The following is a 13,836-nucleotide window of genomic DNA, read 5'->3' as shown; positions in this document are numbered from 1 at the left end:
ACATTTTTGTTTCCGGCAGATTGTGTCCGGATATCTTCTTCTATTGTTTGTGGGGATGAAAAATAGGGCCCATTTGGAAGCCCACTAAGTGGTCATGGGCAATTTCACAACATTTTCAGGGCCATTCATATAGCTAGAAGTCGTAAAACCTCCATTTGTAGCAAGGTCTTTTTTTTTCGAAATGTGTGAGGTTGTTGTCAGATAAGGGGAATATTTATTTCAGAGACATGCTTTGCTGGTTTTCCTGTGTTTTTGTTTGCAGGTATTCTTTACCTCACACAGTTTAATATAATATAAATAATATATATGCTGTTTAGCAGACACTTTTATCCAAAACGACTTATGGTAATGCTTACATTTTCACATTGGTGACCCCATAACCTTGATTTTGAAGCCCCAACCTCCATCAACTGAGCCACAGGACCACCAGTTTGATGTGTTTGCCTGTTTAGCAAATAACCAAAGTTCAATATGTGAATTGTGTGTCTGTCAGATGCGATAAACACGCAGGTGCTGAATAAAGAGCATTGATGATATTGATACACCCACTCCTCCCTGGGCCTGGTTAAACGTCCTCTCTAATTAATGATGGTGATGTTTAGCTACATAAAGCCTGAAAAGCAGCACCTCTCTGGTCGCCTCCTCTCTCAGGATGCTTCCCAGATGACGTCCTATTCTCGATATAGTGCACTTCTTTTGACCAGAGCCCTATGGGCCCTGGTCAAAATGGTGCACGATAATGGGGAAAAGGGTGTCATTTGGGTCAGACGGACGCACCCTGGGTCAATTGTTTGTGTGGCGGCGTTGGAGGCGTTCGCTGAGCTGCATGTGCTCCCGCTATGCATATGCTATGATGATGAGATTAGCTTTTAATCTCCACCACCTTCGGCCGTAATTAATCACCAGAACTGTTTCGTAATAATTAAGTGTTCACATTACTGAAATATGAGCCCTCAATGCCAGAAGCAGTTAGAGCTGGGAAATTATTGCCACATGTTGGCGATACGATTTAATTGGAATTTCATGGATGCTAACGCATATTTCTTCAGGAAGGAGATTTACTGATTGATTGCCAAGGTGCAGTTTGATCTTAATTTATCTTCACCAGGCCCCTCGCGGATTATGCAAAGAATTCCTGACTCTTATCTCAGTCGTTACACATCCCGCATGCCGCCTGGCAGGGCACATTTTAACTGTTGTATTGGAAATGTGTCTCTGGACTCAAGCTGGTCCTGCAAGATTGGTCAGCAGGAGTGACAGACCGCTGAGGGGGGTCTGAGTAGTTTAGGACGTAGGGGTCTTGGTGGAGGGGGGGCTCTCCTGGCTGTCAGCGATGGTTTGATCCTTGTCCTGATCCAAGGGTTGGAGAAGAGGGAGAGTGACACTAATCAATGTGGTCCCTGGGTCTCCATTATCTCAGCCCAACAGTGGAGAAGAGCTTAACTCCTCCTTCCTCGCACCCCCTTCTCTACCCTAGCCGCAGTCATTTTCTCAAAATGAGTAATCAATAGGACTGATGGTGTTTAATAAAAAAGAAAGAACTGATGGTGTAAGAGGTGTTGGATTAGATTGCATCTCTAGGCTTGCTATTGAAGGAGACTTAGACACTGGTTGTTTATCTAATGTTGGCAGTTATTATGCCATGCCTCTCACCAACTTTTTATTGTGTTGATCTGCCAGATTTTCAATATTCAGATGTAGGATCTTAATTTGAAATGTGAAGCTAGAATCCTTAATAGAAACAATAACAAAGCGCTCACCCCATTTTCAGTTTTGGTAAAAAGCCTGTCCCCGACCAAAAAATAATATTGGTCGACCAAGAGTCATCTTTTAAATGTGTATTTTTCCATATATAGACACATCCCATGTGTTTTAATCAAATCAACTATATTCACTGAGCTTGTCTGATGCTTTTAAGAGAACTGTTTGATTTAAATAATTAAGACACACACACAAGCGACTAGAGAGAGTCCGACCGCAATTGATTTGATTGTGCCGGGGCTGGCTCAGACTAGCTGCGCTGTGTAAAAAAGAAAAAAGTTACAGCGAGTGACTGTGACTAGCACCAGTTCACTCTCTCCTCCCTGCTGCACAGAACATCAACAGTGTTTATTGCGCTGTCTGTGTTGCTGAAGCTGCAACATACTTAGACCTTTCTGACTAAACAATTGTTACCGAAATCCCTCATTTGTTTAGGAAAAACATTCCCTCAACCCTTGCTCTCTTTACGTGACACATGTATGCATCGCATGCACGTGACCAATAGGGCCTGACCTATGGCACATCATAATCACATCAATAAATTGGTTATAACAAACTCTGAACACCGTAACACTTGTGACAGCAAAATGGATGCAGAGGACGTGACAAATTAACTTGGTTGCACAGGAAGTAAAGGGGAAGTCGGATGTGTGGAATAAATTTGACTAGTTGTGGGAAATACCGGAGATCAAGAAAAAGAAGGTAAGGGGCAATCGCTGCGAGCATATTATGTGTGCCGAACAGGTGCTGTTAGATTACAATATCATTTTTCTGACCATTTGGAACAATGTGAGTAACACTAAATAAATGATAGCGTACCAGAGAAAAGTTTTTGTAAAGCCTTTATTACAGCAGACCAAAAACGGTCACATTCATTCGTGAATGCAATTTCTGAAATGGAACAGTTTAGGCCTATTGTTTACACAATATTTTTTAATGGTCGCTTTGTCCTTTTATTTTAAACTAAAATGCTTGATTTGCATTTCAAATCATGAATGACTCCTATGCTGTGATGACATGAACAAATCAATTGTTGATTGATACAGTAGCATCATAATTATATTTATATACACATACTGTACAGTACATTCGGAAAGTATTCAGACCCCTTGACGGTTTCAGCATTTACATCCTTATTCTAAAATCTAAGTTTTTTCCCCCTCATCAATCTGCACACACTACCCCATAATGACAAAGCAAAAACAGGTCATTAGAATTTTTTGCAAATGTATTAAAAATGAAAAACTTTGACATTTACATAAGTATTCAGACCCTTCACTCAGTACTTTGGCGAAGCACCTTTGGCGGCAATTACAGCCTCAAGTCTTCTTGGGTATGACGCTACAAGCTTGGCACAGCTGTATTTGGGGAGTTTCTCCCATTCTTCTATGCAGATCCTCTCAAGCTATGTCAGGTTGGATGGGGAGCATCGCTGCACTGGTATTTTCAGGTCTCTTCAGAGATGTTTGATCGGGTTCAAGTCCGGGCCCTGGCTGGGCCACTCAAGGACATTGAGAGACTTATCCCGAAGCCACTCCTGCGTTGTCTTGGCTGTGGGCTTTGGGTTGTTGTCCTGTTGGAAGGTGAACCTTCGCTCCAGTCCCGGCCGTTGAAAAACATCCCCACAGTATGATGCTGCCACCACCATGCTTCACCGTAGGGATGGTACCAGGTTTCCTCCAGGCGTGACCTTAGCATTCAGGCCAAAGAATTCAATCTTGGTTTCATCAGACCAGAGAATCTTGTTTCTTATGGTCTAAGTCCTTTTAATTAAGTGCCTTTTTGGCAAACTCCAAGCGAGCTGTCATGTGCCTATTGATGAGGAGTCTCCATTACCATAAAGGCCTGATTGGTGTAGGGCTGCAGAGATGGTTGTCCTTCTGGTTCTCCCATCTCCACAGAGGAGCTCTGGAGCTCTGTCAGAGTGCTTGATCCTATACATCTAAGCTAGTTATCGTCATGTTTCAGAACCTTTCTACACTCGTCCACCACTGGAGGTATTAGCAGGGCCCTCCGTCGAAACAATGGCCGTTTGTGCATCATTAGGATCAAAGCGCTGGAGAAATAAACCAGGGGGAAAAACTGCCTTACATAACCTCACTGGAGGACTGGGGCTGCAGGTGGAGACGGATTTCTGCCAGTATGGATAATAGGTCATTTTGAATTGTAGTAGGGCCTACATTTTGGGGATCCATGATACTTTGGCACCGGGTATACAGTGTCATTATGATGGCTTGAAAGAGGGAGAGAGAGAGTGGTGGTGGGGGGTGGCTTATCCTTGACTGATGAGGAAGGGCCCTTCAGAGAGTGACAGCAGAGACATGGCTAACTGGCCAATTTTGATGGCAGGGGGACCACTTTGGCCCTGCAATAAATGTGTTTTTTTTCCTCTGTGGGTGTCATCTGCCCACTTCCAAAATATAGCTACACTCAATCTTTTGTTGGTTTTCCAAGAAGTTCGACCCAATTCAGAGAAAATATAGGGGTGGTGTCGTTTGAAATTGTACTCGTGCTGGAGAGATTGTCTCGACTTCTCAAACTTCATGTTTTCTGAAGCCATTGTATGCAAGGCCAGGCAGAGCTGCATTAAAATCAAATGAGTCATTTTCAGTTCACCATAGGGTTCTTTGTCACCTCCCTGACCAAGGCCCTACTCCCCCAATTGCTCAGTTTGGCCGGGCGGCCAGCTCTAGGAAGAGTCTTGGTGGTTCCAAACTTTTCCATTCAAGAATAATCAAAGCCACTGTGTTCTTGGACCCTCAATGATGCAGAAATGTTTTGGTACCCTTCCCCAGATCTGTTCCTTGACACAATCCTGTCTCCGAGCTCTATGGGCAATTCCTTCAACCTCATGGCTTTGTTTTTGCTCTGACATGTACTGTCAACTGTGGGACCTTATATAGACAGGTGTGTGCCTTTCCAAATCATGTCCAATCAATTGAATTTACCACAGCTGGACTCCAAGTTGTAGATTCATCTCAGGGATGATCAATGGAAACAGGATGCACCTGAGCTAAATTTTGAGTCTCATAGCAAAGGGTCTGAATACTTATGTAAATAAGGTATTTTGAATACATTTGCTAAAATGTATAACCTGTTTTCGCTTTGTTATTATGGGGTATTGTGTGTAGATTGAGGATGCACCTGTACACACTGCCCTATCCCATCTGGACAACAGTAATACAGTTGAAGACGGAAGTTTACATACACCTTAGCCAAATACATTTAAACTCAGTTTTTCACAATTCCTGACATTTAATCCTAGTAAAAATTCCCTGTCTTAGGTCAGTTAGGATCACCACTTTATTTTAAGAATGTGAAATGGCAGAATAATAATAGTGATTTTATTTCAGCTTTTATTTCTTTCATCACGTTCCCAGTGGGTCAGAAGTTTACATACACTCAATTAGTATTTGGTAGCATTGCATTTAAATTGTATTACTTGGGTCAAATGTTTCGGGTAGGCTTCCACAAGCTTCCCACAATAAGTTGGGTGAATTTTGGCCCATTCCTCCTGACAGAGCTGGTGTAAGTGAGTCAGGTTTGTAGACCTCCATGCTCGCCATCTATTTTGTGAAGTGCACCAGTCCCTCCTGCAGCAAAGCACCCCCACAACATGATGCTGCCACCCCCGTGCTTCACGGTTGGGATGGTGTTCTTCGGCTTGCAAGCCTCCCCTTTTTTTCCTCCAAACATAACGATGGTCATTATGGCCAAACAGTTCTATTTTTGTTTCATCAGACCAGAGGACATTTCTCCAAAAAGTACAATCTTTGTACCCATGTGCAGTTGCACACCGTAGTCTGGGGTTTTTATGGCGGTTTTTGAGCAGTAACTTCTTCCTTGCTGAGCGACCTTTCAGGTTATGTCGATAAAGGACTCATTTTTACTGTGGATATACCCACGGCTCCAACTCAATCAAGTTTGCAGACGACACAACAGTTGTATTCCTGATTACCAACAATGATGAGCACCTACAGGGAGGAGGTGAAGGCCCTGGCGGAGTGGTGCCAGGAAAATAACTTCTCCCTCAACGTCAACTAAACGATGGAGCTGATCATGGACTTCAGGAAACAGCAGAGGGAGCATACCCCTATCCACATCCATGGGACCACAGTGGAGAAGACGAAAAGCTTCAAGTTCCTTGGCGTACGCATCACTGACAATCTGAAATGGTCCACCCACACAGACAGTGTGGTGAAGAAGGCACAACCGCGCCTCTTCAACCTCAGGAGGCTGAAGAAATTTGGCTTGGCCACAAAGACCCTCACAAACTTTTACAGATACAGCCTGACAGGATGCTCTCAATTGTGTATCACTGCCTGGTACGGCATCTCCACCACCCGCAACCGCAGGGCTCTCCAGAGGGTGGTGCGGTCTGCTCAACGCATCACCGGGGGCACACTGCATGCCCTCCCTCCAAGACACTTACAGCACCCGATGTCACAGGAAGGCCAAAAATATTGTCAAGGACGGCCACCACCCGAGCCACGGACTGTTCACCCCGCTACCATCCAGAAGGTGCATCAGAGCTGGGACCGAGAGGATGAAAAAACAGCTTTCTCAAGGCCATCAGACTCTTAAATAGCCATCACTAGCCGGCTACCAACCGGTTACTCAACCCTGCACCTTAGAGGCTGCTGCCCTATGTACATATTCATGGAATCACTGGTCACTTTAATAATGGAACACTAGTCACTTTAATGATGTTTACATACAGTTTTACTAATTTCATATGTATATACTGTATGCTATTCTACTGTATTTAGTCAATGCCACTCCGACATTGCTCGTCCTAATATTTATATGTTTCTTAATTCCATTTTTTAAAAAACTTTTATATTTGTTTGTATTTTTGTGAATTGTTAGATACACTGTTGGAGCTAGGAACACAAGCATTTCGCTACACTCGCAATAACATCAGCTAAATATGTCTGTGACAAATAAAATTTGATTTGAAATGGCATCATTTTCCCCAAAAGTAGTGCACTATTTAGGAAGTAAGGCCATTTAGGATAGAGACCTGGGCCATTCTCACTGCCCAGTATTGATCCCCTCCAGTGGAGTAGAGGTGTGGAGGACTATTACAGCTCCACTTTCCAGGGCCCACCTGGAACCATTTCAATGTAATGATTAGAATGAGATTATACATCTGGCCCTGGCCCCAACACTGTTCTAAAAGCACTCCGTTTAGCTAGACGGGTTGTTCGCATTTGTAAATTGTGTGAAAGAGAAGGTCTATAGCCTACATCCCAACCAAGGCTGAAGGCCTTGGGGTAATCATGTGCGCCAGGGCCTGAAATTAACTTTTTGGTCCACCAGCCACTGTGGCAGGTTTAGTAGATTTTTTTATTTTTTTTAAAAAAGACCAGAAACTCAGATTATTTATCAGTCAAAATCCACCCCAAACAAATGGATGATCGTGCTTTGTAATGTTTCTACAACAAGAAAGCTATTAGTAAGAAGTAATGTGGATTATTGCTCAATTTAATTTTGTGACCCGAGTCAAAAGCTGCCCCTCTAAAGGCGGGAGGTTACCGTGGTAACGTGTGTGTGTGTGAGAGATTTTGGATCTGACTACTTAGTAGTAGACAGTCATCACTAGTTACCACAGCCACAAAGTCAAGTAGCCTAGTAGTTAGAGCGTTGAACTAGTAACTGAAAGGTTGCAAGATCGAATCCCCGAGCTGACGCGGTAAAATTCTGTCGTTCTGCCCTATGAACAAGGCAGTTAACCCACTGTTCCTAGGCCGTCATTGAAAATAAGAATTTGTTCTTAACTGAATTGCCTAGTTAAATAAAGGTATAAAAAAAATAATAAACCCAGTCTATTTCTAAAATGTATCATCTTAAAATGTTATTTTATACCTAACCTTATCCACACTGCTAACATTATGCTTAACCCTAACCTTAAGATCACATGATTTTTTACGATATAGACAATTTTGACTTTGGCTGTGCTCTCTAGTGGAAACCAAGTAGACGCCGTCTCTTCAGCTCCCGAGTGGCGCAGCGGTCTAAGGCACTGCATCTCAATGCTAGAAGCGTCATTACAGACACCCTGGTTCGAATCCAGGCTGTATCACAACCGGCCCTAGTTGGGAGTCCCGTAGGGCCCCGCACAATTGGCCCAGCGTTGTCCGGATTTGGCCGGTGTAGGCCGTCATTGTAAATTACAATTTGTTCTTAACTAACATTGAAAAACAACCAAGCTTGTGAACAAAGCAATGTAAATAGCCAAAAAAACAAGAGGACGAAGTCTCACTTTGTAGACTGTTGAGTAAATTAGACAAACGTTTATACCTGTGTGCATTGCTTCCAAAAATGAATCTATAAGCAGTTAACTCAGGCAGTGCTGCTGTGTGAGGTGGGATATACGATTATTTCTTTGTGCGATTAGCAGCTATGGAACAAAATGGCAGAAACTTTGAAGATAGCTACTGCAGCATTTTTATGCTAGAAATCACAACTCGCACATGTGCTCTTACTTGACTTTTGACTATTTTTATTTGCAAATGTGACTGTCATGGTCGCGCTGTATAGCCCTGCAAATTGACCACCCGTGCATACGTGGCTAGTGAAATAGATACTTTTTTCCCTACGCATTTGGCGGGTGGCAGACGTTTTTAATTTTATGCCCTGATGTCAGTATCAAGCAAATGTATTTATAAAGCCCTTTTTACATCAGCAGATGTCACAAAGTGCTATACAGAAACCCAGCCTAAAACCCGAAACAGCAAGCAATGCAGATGTAGGAACACGGTGGCTAGGAAAAACTCCCTAGAAAGGCAGGAACCTAGGACGAAACCTAGAGAGGAACCAGGCTCTTTAGTGATTTTTATCATGTACGTCTTGGTGGGGCAAACTCAACTTTCTTTTAATGCATGCCAGCAAAGCCACAACACAACACTAAACAATACACTAAATGTCTTTTAAAGCGTGTGTCTGTGTCTGACTGTTTGCCTGAATGTGTCTTATGGGAAACCAAAGAGGCTGTTGTCCAGACTCCTGAGACTTTGTCAGCAGAGTAGATGCAGGCATTGATTCTTCCAGAACAGAGTGTATAGGAGCAGAGGACCCCAAGGTAGATGTGGCTCACCACTCCTCACTCACAGGGATGAGGAACTCAACCAACATCCTCTCTATGGACTAGTACAGCTCCAGCAGACCTGCACTGTCACACTTTTTTGTCTTTATAATAATTAGGTCCAACAGTTTTTATGGCCCTACTTTGCAGACCTGTACTGTCATTGTAGCTGGAAGATTAGATGCCTTTTATTCTGTCAGCACGCTTTTGGCCCTACTCGTAATCCTGTTACAGGTCAAGAGTGAAAGACCGAAACAAGTCACTTTTAGGGGTCTTGATTTGCTATGAGAGTGCATGCTCGTCTCTCATTGGCTGAGAGGTTCTTTAACAGGAGTTCTCTCTCAGGGCCTGCCTCATATTGTTTGAGTCCCAAATGCACCCCTGGGCTCTGGTCCAAAGTAATGCACACTAAGGAATAGAGTGCCATTTGGGGGACAGCCATTGTACCCCACATCTCAGGGACCTGGATGCCTTCCAGAACTCTCTGAACAAGCTGGTATAGATGGCAAATTAATTAGGTGTAATCCATATCTGATTATGTTTTTTTCCCCACCTGCAGTTCTTCTTACTGCTGCTCACACTGCGGAAAATGTAGTGAATTTGGTAGTGGGGAGCTACCAAGTGATCTGCCATCTACAGTTGAAGTCGGAAGTTTACATACACCTTAGCACATTTAAAATCAGTTTTCACAATTCCTGACATTTAATTTTAGTAAAAATTCCCTGTTTTAGGTCAGTTAGGATCACCACTTTATTTTAAGAATGTGAAATGTCAGAATAATAGTAGAGAATTATTTATTTCAGCTTTTATTTCTTTCATCACATTCGCAGTGGGTCAGAAGTTTACAAACACTCAATTAGTATTTGGGAGCATTGCCTTTTAAATTGTTTAACTTGGGTCAAATGTTTCGGGTGGCCTTCCACAAGCTTCCCACAATAAGTTGGGTGAATTTTGGCCCATTCCTTCTGACAGAGCTGGTGTAACTGAGTCAGGTTTGTAGGCCTCCTTGCTCGCACACGCTTTTTCAGTTCTGCCCACAAATGTTCTATAGGATTGAGGTCAGGGCTTTGTGATGGCCACTCCAATACCTTGACTTTGTTGTCCTTAAGCCATTTTGACACAACTTTGGAAGTATGCTTGGGGTCATTGTCCATTTGGAAGACCCATTTGCGACCAAGCTTTAACTTCCTGACTGATGTCTTGATGTTGCTTCAATATATCCACATAATTTCCCTCCCTCATGATGCCATCTATTTTGTGAAGTGCACCAGTCCCTCCTGCAGCAAAGCACCCCCACAACATGATGCTGCCACCCCCGTGCTTCACGGTTGGGATGGTGTTCTTCAGCTTGCAAGCCTCCCCCTTTTTCCTCCAAACATAACGATGGTTATTATGGCCAAACAGTTCTATTTTTGTTTCATCAGACCAGAGGACATTTCTCAAAAAAGTACGATCTTTGTACCCATGTGCAGTTGCAAACCGTAGTCTGGCTTTTTTATGGCAGTTTTTGAGCAGTGACTTCTTCGTTGCTGAGCGGTCTTTCAGGTTATGTTGATATAGGACTCGTTTTACTGTGGATATAGATACTTTTGTACCTGTTTCCTCCAGCATCTTCACAAGGTCCTTTGCTGTTTTTCCGGGATTGATTTGCACTTTTCGCACCAAAGTACGTTCATCTCTAGGAGACAGAACGCATCTCCTTCCTAAGCGGTATGACGGCTGCGTGGTCCCATGCTATATATACTTGTTTGTAGAGATGAACGTGGTACCTTCAGGCATTTGGAAATGGCTCCCAAGGATGAACCAGTCTACAATTTTTCTTCTGAGGTCTTGGTTGATTTCTTTTGATTTTCCCATGATGTCAAGCAAAGAGGCACTGAGTTTGAAGTTAGGCCTTGAAATACATCCACAGGCACACCTCCAATTGACTCAAATGATGTCAATTAGCCTATCAGAAGCTTCTAAAGCCATGAGATCATTTTCTGGAATTTTCCAAGCTGTTTAAAGGCACTGTCAACTTAGTGTATGTAAACTTCAGGCTCACTGGAATTGTGATAGATTATTTCACTGTCTGTAAACAATTGTTGGAAAAATTATGTGTCGTGCACAAAGTAGATGTCCAAACTGACTTGCCAAAACTATAGTTTGTTAACAAGAAACTTGAGTGGTTGAAAAACAAGTTTTAATGACTCCAACCTAAGTTTATGCAAACGTCCGTCTTCAACTGTATCTCTGTCAACATCACCAGTCTCCTCTCCCCTGGAGGAGTGTACATCTGTCACTGCATTTTAAAATGTGTTCACATCGCCATCCAATGGGCCAGTTCCGCCTTTGTGTTAATTTAGTAGTTTGCATAATAAGCCGGGTATCCATTAGCACTGTATGATTGCACTAATGTCATAAAGTGGTGTAATGGGGGGCGAGCTAATTTGCTCACTGGTTTAGGATGCGTTGATTAGGATACTTAACCTTTTTTAGGAATAAAACCGGAAATGATACATAGTTGCTCATTTAAAGCATCTTGCTTCACTCTACTTGGCATTTGCCGATGGAGAGAGAGTGGCGGCCAGTCGGCCTCCTGGAAGCATGTAACTGGATTCGTCAACTCTGCCATGTAATCATTGCTGAGCAGATTTTTTGTGTGTTGATTGTAAGAGGAAATGTGTGTGCGTGTTTGATCATATCCCCTCAGCTCTCCTTAGGAACCTCCATACCCCTGGAATCAGATCAGGCATTTTGATTTTCTGTTGTTGACTTTCATGGGTTTCATTTTACGCATAACAGTTTCTGACTGTTGATATTTTTTATTCAATTACCCAAACAGGTGCAGTTGGCTTGACAGCTTTTGTTTGCTCTTTGTTCTTTGCCATGCCCTCAATAAAATGCAATCCAATCTATGATTTGCTGAGGTTGTTGGTGCATGTAGCCATTTTTCTATTTCAAACCTCTAACTGAAGGAGATTGTGATGAGCTTTGTGTTCGCACCAGTGTGTTGCCCCATCTTGACAATACCTCGAGATCAGGACTCGCCAAACTCCGTTCCCGGAGAGCCACCATCCTGTAGGTTTTCGCTTCAACCCTAGTATAGCACACCTGATTCTAATAATTAGCTGGTTGATAAGCTGAACGAGGTTAGTTACAACTGGGGTTGGAGCGAAAACCCACAGCTCTCCAGGAACAGGGTTGGAGGGCCATGCGCTAGACTCAACTAGAGCAGTTCTTTCCAATTCCAGTCTTCCAGTACCTCCAACATCTTTTTGTTGTGGTCCCGGACAAGCACACCTGATTCTACTTGTCAATTAATCACTAAGCCCTTGACAATTTAAATCAGGTGTTTTTGTCTGGGGCTGCAACAAAAATGTGTGCTGTTGTGGGGTACTTGAGGACTGGAGTTAGGAAACACTGAACTAGAGCACTCAGACTTTATCCCCCTCCACTGCCTCTGTATCTTTCACCCAGATACCCCCACCTTAGTGTCTGTGGACTCTTCCATCCTCTGTGTGTCTATGCGATGGGGGATACCATGGGTATCATAGGGGTTGTCCCATCCTTAACATACTGTACGTCCATCCCAAGTCCCCTTTGTCATCACAAACTTCTAGTTGGTCTCCACCACCACCACTGTTACCAAACAGATATCCTGTCGGAGACGGTGAGTAAGTGATTCACTGTCCACCTGCGTCCACCCTTTTAAAAGTAGGTTTGTCTGAGTGTAAAAGCTGATGTTCGCAGGTATGTAATTCAAGGAAAGCTTTGTATCCTCCACTTCATCCCTCCATCTGGTTGGTGTGATGGAGGGATCAGACAGTAATCAGACAGAGGTGTGACAGACTGCTAGCTACATAACAGTTGGGGTCTCCCTCTTCACCACCACATTCCACATCTCTCTCGCCAGTCTCCTCTACCATCACCCATGTAAATATGTAGACTGGAGCATGAGAGCCTGGGTCCTATCATATTTGCTTAGCAGCTTCTTAAAAAACTCAGATACACTGCAATGTCCTGTCTTTCACGCCTCTCTTTCTTGAGGATATTCTAATTAAACAAAGTTCAAAGCAGTAGGATTATCTGGTGTGGCACTGTGGGGATTTGAATGAGGACCGGTGTGTGTGTGTGTGTGTGTGTGTCCTATTGTGGCATTGACAAAGTACTGTTCAAGAATCTGCAAGACCAAAGAGAAGGAGTGAGATAAGGACACCACTCCCCCTGAATGGCTTGATCAGTGGTGTATGTCCTTGCCTCTAGTCCTGTACTGTAGATGCAGTCAAAGAGCTTTCTTAAAGTTTCTCAGAATAAGAACATTAATATGCATCCACAGTATCTTGATAAAATGGTGAAGGACTGTGTTTGTACTGCAAGCTTATGTGGTCTTCCTGAGGCCAAGGATAGTGCAGTGTATTTCTTAATGCAAACTAAGTCTCGTATCTCACCTGCAAATGCCCGAGGAACTAATTCAGGATTAGTGCTAAAACTTCCTCTATCAGTGAAACAACTCGCCTCTCCACTGCCTGTGAATGTAGCAGCACATTGTGCTATTTGAAGATAGAGCCATGTCTAACTGGAGGCTGGCACATTTGCATTGAAGCAGAGCTTCTTTAGGACATAACATCACTATATCAGAGTCTGACTTTTTTTGTCATTCAGTTTTGTCAATAGAGGAGAGAATTGGTTTGAAAGTGTCTACGTGCACTAGAATATAATGCGGCTGTTTTTGTAAGTAGGGGTTGAGGTAAGTTTGGAGTTTGATTCTGTGTTGTTCCCCAGATACTCTATTAAAGGTGTAATGTTGCAGAAATCGATCCGTCATTTCCTGGTTGCAAAAATTCGAATAGTTTGCTTAATTTCAGTTGGTGACAAAACAAGCAGTCGTTGTGTAGAGAATTATTGTACCATCTAAACTGCTGTGAAATATATTTTCCATAACCAAAAATATAGTTTTTTCAGCTGTTTGAAGCTGGTGTAGTAAACCGAACGTAAAATATGCAAAA

General features: G+C 43.0%; 1 protein-coding gene across 1 annotated transcript in view; it reads left to right on the top strand.

The window, feature by feature from the left end:
• rngtt (RNA guanylyltransferase and 5'-phosphatase) overlaps positions 1–13,836 on the top strand; it is a 144,996-nt gene that overhangs the window by 19,017 nt on the left and 112,143 nt on the right. The window lies entirely within an intron of this gene.

The sequence above is a fragment of the Salvelinus namaycush genome, chromosome 24 (genome assembly GCF_016432855.1).
Source record: "Salvelinus namaycush isolate Seneca chromosome 24, SaNama_1.0, whole genome shotgun sequence".
Taxonomy (NCBI): Eukaryota; Metazoa; Chordata; class Actinopteri; order Salmoniformes; family Salmonidae; genus Salvelinus; species Salvelinus namaycush.
Note: the sequence above shows the minus strand (reverse complement) of the source record. Positions and strands in the feature narration are given on the sequence as shown.